The sequence below is a fragment of the Euphorbia lathyris genome, chromosome 5 (assembly GCF_963576675.1).
Source record: "Euphorbia lathyris chromosome 5, ddEupLath1.1, whole genome shotgun sequence".
Lineage (NCBI taxonomy): Eukaryota > Viridiplantae > Streptophyta > Magnoliopsida > Malpighiales > Euphorbiaceae > Euphorbia > Euphorbia lathyris.
The window spans coordinates 65790310-65799628 of NC_088914.1; positions in this window are offsets into that span (position 1 = coordinate 65790310).

A 9319-nucleotide genomic window follows, 5' to 3' on the forward strand; every position below is an offset into this window, starting at 1 on the left:
AACCTAAAAATAATGAAATCATTATCTACAACATCAGATATATATTAGAATAATTAAAAGTAAAATTACTTAAATTTACGAACAAATTAAAAAACTTAACAAAACAATTTCGAAGTAAATTTAAGATGTTCATAAATTCAATGAAAGCGATAGAAATTATGTGAAAATTCATCAAATCAACTATAACTCATTTAAAAAATATTAAAATTTTCAATAAATGTTTAATAAAATTTCCAAAAACATTGCAAATTAACATTCATGTCATCGATATGTTTTTTATTTGTTCTCGCCAACGACTTGTGAAAGGGTGTTAAGAGTCATTATTCTGCCACATCTCTATAAATACCTATTATTGTATTTTTATTAGGATAAATGTAAATCTTTATAGATCAATATAGGAGAGATCATTCATTGAGTAAACATTGACAAAATATCAACATTAGATCTCTTATCAAAATAAACAAATACATCTGCCCATTCAAAATAATATAATTGAACAAAAAAATTCAATTCCTTATCCAATTCAAGATTTTATTTTTTAAACCTTTGTGTTTGGATAAAGAACTTTTTTTTTTTTTTTGGCTCTTCTTACAAGGAACTTGAAGTTAATTTTTTTAATTAGATATGAGTGAATTATGAAACATGTGATACACAAAACTCAACTAGTCTATTTATCTAAAGTTTAGGGTTGAGTTTAGCCAAGGAAAAACGATCCAATCCAATTAAATATAATATATATAGTGAATACTCTAATAGATGTCACTTAAAAATAAATTTGATTAAATTAAGAGCATCATCATCTACCTAATTATGTATCTAATCGGAATTGGCTGGAGAATCCCACTTGCAATTAAGTAATATATCCATGCAAATTACTTGGAGAGCAATATGGATGGATATATGGCCCATTTTTAATGCAATTCTTTAATTAATTAGCCTAAAAAAGCTATGAGAAAAAAAGTTTTTGTTTGTATTATTCATGTTTCGAGAGAAAAGAAGAGCAAAAAAGAAATATAGAATGGAGTCTCTCTACGAACATATACCTAACATTTAAATTAGTAGGATTTCCACTACTCCCCTCTATCACATCACATCACCTTACTAATTATGTACCTAATATTTTGCATATATATTCCATCCTTTTCATCATCATATAGTCTTGACGTCATATCCTTAATTTGTTTCTCATTTTTATTCAATCATGTCTATCAAAACTATACCTCAGCATCTTTATTAATGTGTAAAACAGTTTATTTAGAGAATACGAGCTGTTTTTTTTAGAATGTGATCTATTATATTATTTTATAGTAATAGATCACACTCTAAAAACGAACTGTAAACTCATAATTCCGGTAGCTTAAGTGGTTATTGTTCCCGCCAGAATGATGATAACTGTTGAGGATTAATGATGATGTTTGTTGGGAGAATGTCACAGGAATTGTCACATTATCAAAGAGAATGCTCGTAGCATATGCTGAAGGCTCAAACAAGGCAAATATAGCATTGGTCAGTTGGAAGGGGCCAATTTTACATGTGCGTGTGTAAAAAAAAAAATTACTAAATCAAATTTGTTCATTATTTTTTTTTTTTTTTTGTATATATACGTGTTATAATCTGAGTGGTCAAGAATCAATTTTTTAAATATCAATATAAAACTTCTCAAACTTAAGGTACATTGTGTCTAAGATTTGTAACATGTAAAAAAATTGTCTAATAGAAAAAATCGAATTTAGAAATGACTTAATAAGTAAAAAAAATAGAAATTTGAATTTAAGAAGGGTCTGACATGCCAAAAAATTTAGAATTTTAGATTTAAGGAGGGCCTAACACGTAAAAAAATTTAGAAGTTTGGATTTAGAAATGGTCTAACAAGCTAACAAAATTAGAGTTAGATTTAGAGATAACTTAACAGAAAAAAAAAATAGAATTTTGAATTTAAAAATAGCCTAACAAGCCAAAAAAAATTATAATTTTGGATTTAGAGATTGCTTAACAAACCAAATAAAATTAGAATTTTGGACTTAGAGATGGTCTAACAGACCAAAAAAAAAATTAGAATTTTCAATTTAAAGAAATCTATCAGGATCTGAGCCAATTTTTGGAGTGCTAATTCAGCACCCAATAAAATTTCTTAGAGACAAGAGGGCCAGAATCACCACAACCTCAAATTTTATGGAGACAGTGGGCCAAAACTACCATTGGTCATGGTGGTTCCAACAGCCGGAGGGGACCGGACCCCCCTTGTATCCACCCCTAGGGTCAAAGATTTTATGAAAAAAATCTGCAACTTGTTGTGCAGATTGTATATAAGGGGTAGCTATGAAACCATTTGCTACATATTCTTTTACGAGATGACAATCAATGTCTATATGCTTTCTTTGTTCATGTGAAACAAGATTCTTTGCCAATGCAATTGCAGATTTACTATCACGATGCATTGTTATTGGCAATTGAACTTTTATTCCAAAATCATTTAACAGATATTGAATCCATTTCAACTCACAGCATGTTAAAGCCATGTTTCTATACGCTGCTTCGGTGGAAGATTGACTCGCATTTGCTTGCTTTTTTGTTTTCCAAGAAATCATTGAAGATCCCCAAGAATATGCAGAAGCCCGTCAACGATTTTCTTGTCTTTTTATACGTCTCCCATTCTGCATCAAAATATGCAGTGACTATAGTTAAAACTGAACTTCTAGGATGAAACAAATCATACTTGATTGTGTCGTTTAAGTATCTAAGCATATATAAGGCTGCTTTCAGATGATGATCACATGGAACTGATAGGGGTCGAAAACCCCTATCTTTAGGTACGGTTTTAGGACGGTTTTTAGATTACTTTCTGCTAATAAGCGAGCAATTCTCGCATTTTTATGCATGTGTGCGTATTAGTTAGATTTTGTATATGTTTTATTTACTTTTGTAGTTTGAGGTCGCTTTCTGATTGTTTTTTGGGCAAATATTGCCAAAATAACACGTATGATAATTTCCAATTATTTATTATGGCTAATTGATCCACCAAAGGTCTCACTAAATGGAGTTTTCACTCAAATCTAATGACTGGTGGGTCACTTTAGCCTTTGGACTAACGTTGTTTGGAGATTATGTGCATGTGCATGTCAAAACGGGATCAATTTCGGGCAAAAATTGCATCTCGGGGACCCCCCGACAGTCGCTTGGCGAATTGGACATGTCCAGAGCGCAAAAACTGGCCTCTGTAGACCAGCTCGGCGAAGCTGTTTTCCAGCTCGTCCAGCAGCTCGACGAGTTGGATTCCAGCTCGACGAGCTAGCCATCAAAGGTCAGCTCGGCGAGCTGTGCCTCGGGAATCAGTCTTTTGACTGATTCCCGGCCCCACGACTCCATGTTTCGCTCCCGACTTCTCCACCTGCAACAGGAAACAAATCCAATTAGGTTTACGACTCAAACACAACTATAAATAGGACCTTTTTATTGTAAATTAGATATCTTTTTATCTTTGTAAAAACCTAAGCTCCCACCTTGAGAAATCCTCTCCACCTCCTCCATCTCCTTCAACCTCCATTGAAGACACCTCCGAAGCTCCGTTCATCGAGGATTGCTCAAGTTCCATCCTTAAGTCCTAGGAAGACGCCTGCATTGGTAGACAGTTCCCTGAAAGGGATTTTTCTTCTTTTATATTCTGTCTAGCCTCTGATCTATGTTATGAATCCTAGGCTCATTGTATCTTCGTGACAATACTTTTCATCTTTAATATATGTTATAGTTTTGTTTGTTTAATTGTTTTATTGCGAGCTGAATCTGACCTAGTTAGTGCCTATAGGATTGACGACCCTATAGAAGATTAAGCCCAAATTACTGAGCCTTAGAGCTAGTTTTGGCCTTACAAGGGAATCACGAACTAGGGACCTTAGGAGGATAGGTAGGGTTAATCGCCTCGGACACAAGTGACTTAGATTAGGTTTTAATTCCGTTGTCTAAACAATCTATTCTCATTATTATCGTATCACCTCATGTCCCTTCGGACAATTACATTGGTAAAAGATCACTTAGGAGTAGAATAACTTAGATAAGAGTAGAAGTAACTTAATTAGGAGTAGGTTAACTTAATCAAAACAACCTCAAAACCCACACAGCCTAGATAACACCTGAGACCAAGTAGCTCGATACTTGCAGGAATAAATCCTGTGGATTCGATACCTGAACTTGTCCAGATTTTATTACTTGATAACGACAGGGTACACTTATCCATTAGTGAGCCTTCTTATGGAGGCGCATCAAGTTTTTGGCGCCGTTGCCGGGGAAAGTAGATTAAATCTATAAATACCTGACAACCGCCAATAATCAAGTTTTTGGCGCCGTTGCCGGGGATTTATTTCTTCTGCAATATCGAACCAAAGGTCAATTTGTTAGTTTAGGCATTCCTTTGCGAATATCCTTTGTTTATATCGTTTATACCTGTTTATATATAATTCTTTATACCTTCTATACTTGTTCATATCTTTTATATGTGTTCATAACTATATACTTTTACTTATCAACTTTTGTGCTAGAACTTCACTTTTTCTCAGCATTCTCTGGTCAATGAATTGGCAAGAAAGAGTCGAGTGGCAAGCTCAAAATTTTACTATCCCGTCAAGACAATACATTCATGCCCTGGAGAATGAGGCTCCCAATCCCTCCATGGCCGAGTTAAATAAGAAAATGGATATCTTGATGGGAAACTGAGCCTCAACACCAATGAAAGTGTAAGTTTTGTGGGTAATCACCAAAGGTACAATTCTAACCCCAATTCTTACAACTTTTATGATAGTTATTGGAGGAGACCTCAACACTCAAATCTATCCTACGGGAACTCTAACATGTTGAGGCCTCTAAATAGGTTTGTTAATGAGCATAGGGAAAACGAATTGGGAATGTTTCCTTACGAACAAGCAAGCCAAGTTCCTCCACAACCCTCTAGTTCACAAGATGAGGTGATGTTCCTTTTGAAAGGAATATCAGTCCGACTTACAATCAATGAGGAGGTTTGCAAGGACTTGAGCAACCAATTGGCTCAAATAAACCATGAGATGCAAGAGCAATCCCGAGATGCTCTCCCAGACATGAAGGAAAACATAGAAATCCCACAAGGGGAATCAGCTCAAGCCATCTCCTTGAGGAACGACAAAAAGGTAGAACCAAGCTCACTGTCACATGCATCACTCAAGGTAAGTGAGAAATCGGAATCGGTAAGCAACCCCGGTTCAAAACCTAAAATCCTAAATCATGTGATGGAAATAAATGATCAAATTGAAGCTTGTGTATATCAACTACCTTTTCCTCAAAAGTTAGAAAAGTTTGGATTTGCTCCTTGTTCAGAAGTTTTCATTCTCTTCGACCTACCAAGAGAATCCAAAAGGGAGCAAACCAAACGTTTTCATAATTTGTTTAAATTTGGCCTCTTGTTTTTATTTAACTCATTTGAGGCTCCTAATCCGTTTTGTAAGTACGGATTATTTATTAAGGAATTCCAGTTCCTAACACGGATAGAAGCTTACACCTAGGAAGGAATTCTATGTCGAGCTAACCGACTATAAAGTAGCGCTTCTTGGGAGGCAACCAAAGTTTGGATTAAGCTTTTTCATGTTTGTTTTTCTTTTTTTTTCTCAATTGTAGATTTCTGTTTATTTATTCAAAAAAAAAAAGTTTTTGCGATTTTTTTCGCCCCCAGGGTGACCAGCTCGGCGAGCTGGACGGTCCAGCTCGGGCGAGGTGGGCGCTGTCGCCGAGCTGCTCGGCCAAGCTGGCGAGCTCGGTCGAGACGGGTGAAGTTTGGGAATTTTTCCCAAACTCTCTTTAAAAAAAAATCTGGCAGTGCCAATCATCAAGTTTTTGGCGATTGCAATGAAATCAGTAAGTTGTCTTCTCCACCCTAACTTCTTGCACATGTGTTTTATGGTTTTATATGCAATGTTGGAACTTATTGCATGATTTAAGTGTGAGGAGGAGGGGTAGACAAACTTACAAAAATTGTATAATTTTTTTAATTTTTGTTGCGTCGTGTCTAGTTTAGTTTAGCGTTTTTGGGTTTTATTTATGCTTTATTTATGTTTTTGCATGTTTAGGACCTAAAACTGTAAACCTCCTTCGAATCTAAACTTCGTTATTTGTTTCTGAGGGCTGAGAACCGAATCTAAAATTGCATGACAACTAGTTTAGGTATAGGACACAATCCTTGTATCTGTAAAAGCATGAGCTAAAGATTGCATTTAGACTCTACTTTTGAAAAAATGCTAAAATCAGTACTTAGGTAGATAACTTAAGAATTGAAGGCATGTGATATTGAATTTGATCTTGTGGAGAACTAATAAGCACAAAATTGAAACCCAAGAATTGTGAGTTGAATTTGAGCCCAAGAGCGAACAACAAAAAGCTCTTTTTCTTGACATTTTTGTGTGAATGCTTTGACTTGTGGAAAGATTACAGATTTTGCACCTAATACTGAGTTGAACCTACATGCAATGATTTGAGATGATAAACGATGAATCAGCCCCATTAGAACTAACATTTTTCTTTACCTTATTTTATCTTTTTCATCTACTTTAGGAAGCCCCTTTGAGCCTGTATTTTGTAGCTTGTAGTTTTTCTTTCGTTCTAACCCTTATTTTTGCAAACTATCACTTAGTTTGTTACCTAACCCAAGTTTTTGCAAAGCTCAGCCTTTGTTTTCTTCTAGCGCTTTATCTTTGTTTATGGCATTATAGTAGCAAGCCAAAAGGCTAAGAAGTGAATGAGCATCATTATTCAAAAGAAAAAGAAAAAGAGAAAAAGAAAAAAAAAGACGAACAAAAAGGGGAGGACTTCATTCCCCAGTTCTTAAAATTAGAACGTCTCAACAAAAAAAATATATCTATTTATAAAGAAATAAAAAGTTCAATCACTTCATATTTGCTAAAGCCATTTTTTAAACTTTGTTTTTCTAGCGCTAGAACTCCTAACCCTTGTTGTACCTTTAACCCCCTGACCACATTACAACCCCAATTCGAGGTTGTTTTTGATATCATCGGAGTCATGTAGCATAGTAAAGGAACTCGAATGAACGTGCAAAGTCAACGTAATCCTAAGCAAGAACATAAGCCGTGAGTAAACACTTTAGCCACTAAATTGTGTGAATTGAGTGAATTACCTATGCTGAGGTGTTTTACTTAGCTATCCCCTTAAGCTCGTTTAATTGAACATGTATCCTTTTCTTAAGAATATGACCTGTGATAGTTGAAATGCGGCTTTTGGATATCGTGTCTCTATTTTGTACTTCCGAATGCAAGGAATTACAGATGCTCGAAATTGTGTCAAGCACCTAGTAAAACTAGGAGGTTTCCTAGCTTGCTTGTGATTACGGGTTTAGTTTTTTAGTTTTCAAAAATTGTATGCTTAGTGTCAAAGGAAGAAAATTTCTGGCTATGGCACAGGAGACTTGGTCATGTAAGCATGGACCTCCTGGTCAAATGAGCAAGAAAGCAATTGGTTGAGGGACTGCCAGAACTTAAGTTTGAAAAAGATTAATTATGCCACGCTTGTCAAGCTGGAAAACAAACTAAATAATCTTTTCATAGTAAAAACATTGTCTCAACTAAGCGTCCATTAGAGTTACTACACTTGGATCTCTTCGGTCCAGTCCAGCCGCTGAGCTTGGGTGGAAGAAGATTTTCCTTGGTCATTGTAAATCACTTGGATCATCTTGCTGAGTAGCAAGGATGAAACCTTTGAGACATTTTCAAATTTAGTAAGAAAACTTGAAAATGATAAAGACCTTAAGTTAGCTCACATCCGAAGTGATAACGGTGGAGAATTCAAGAACCAACAGTTTGTTGAATTCTGTGAAACCAACGGCATTGACCATAATTTTTCTGCTCCTAGAACGCCTCAACAAAATGGGGTTGTTGAAAGGAAAAATAGAACCTTGGTTGAAATAGCCAGGACAATGCTGAGTGAGCATATGCTTCCAAAGTACTTTTGGGGAGAAGCTGTTAACACAGCGTGCTACATACTTAATAGGGCTCTAGTTAGACCTATATTAAAGAAGACCCCCTACGAACTTTGGAAAGGACGAAAGCCCAACATTGGATACTTTCGTGCCTTTGGTTGTAAATGTTTTATCTTAAATACCAAAGACAGCCTAGCTAAGTTTGACTCAAAAGCTGATGAAGCTATCTTTTTAGGCTACTCAACAAACAGCAAAGCATACAGAGTTTTTAATAAATGAACTCAGGTCTTAGAAGAGTCAGTACACATTGAGTTCGATGAAACTAACCCTGCAGGAAGAGACATGCAGCTGACTGAGGATGATCCACACTCAGCTCCCGCTGACCAAGAAACAGCCGCTGAGTCATTGCCTCAATCTACACCTGCAGAGATTGCTGAAACACAGCCAGCACAAGACATCAATCTACCAAAAGAGATCAGAATACCAAGAGGTCACTCAGAGAGTGCAATTGAATCATTGGAATCTTGGAGCTCTCTCTTCTTCATTATCGCATTTGGAGCTCTCTGTTCTTCATAAGAACATTATTGCATTGTACTTCGTTTACGTAAGTTATTACTTTGTGTTTTTTTTCTTTAATTTGAATTTGAATCGATTCTTATCTGTACCAGAGTTTTGTATTTACACTATTCTATTTTTCCTTTCACATAATACAAGATACATGACAGACATTTGTTTTCGTGTCGTCTGATTATTTTTCGTGACAGTATATTAAAAGTATGTCATCTGAAAGCGTAAATGTAAACTAGCTCAATTCACATGTGGCCTTCCGATGACACAACTCTATCATCTAAAGAAAGCACGCGCGTTTAAGTTAAAATTTACTTAATCATCAGATGACACTTGTGATAAATGACTGTCATTGTATTCAGAAAACAAAAATGCGGTAATGAAATTTCACTTACGGGGCCAACGAAAACTGATATCAAATTTAAGGCGCTCAATATGTTTGACTGAAATTTCAGCTTATATATAAACCCCCTCTCTCATCCCAAATCCTTAACTAGGTTTCGCGCTGCTCAGGCTTCATCTCTCTCACCCCTCTCTTTGGCTATCTCCGGTTGCTTTCTACATGCAAATCACTGGGTCGAAACACGGTAATGGTAAGCCATATTTACTTCGTTCCTCGATGTATTAGAGTTTCATTGTTCCTTAATCTATTTTTTCCTCATCCGATTTACTCTTGCATATGTGGATTTCAGCAGCTGGAATAAGGATCTATGAATTTTCAGACCTATAGTTGAAAATGGTAGATATCTGGTCTTTATCTTTTTTAACCTATGAGAATATATACTTCGTGATGCTGTTATGGGTGAT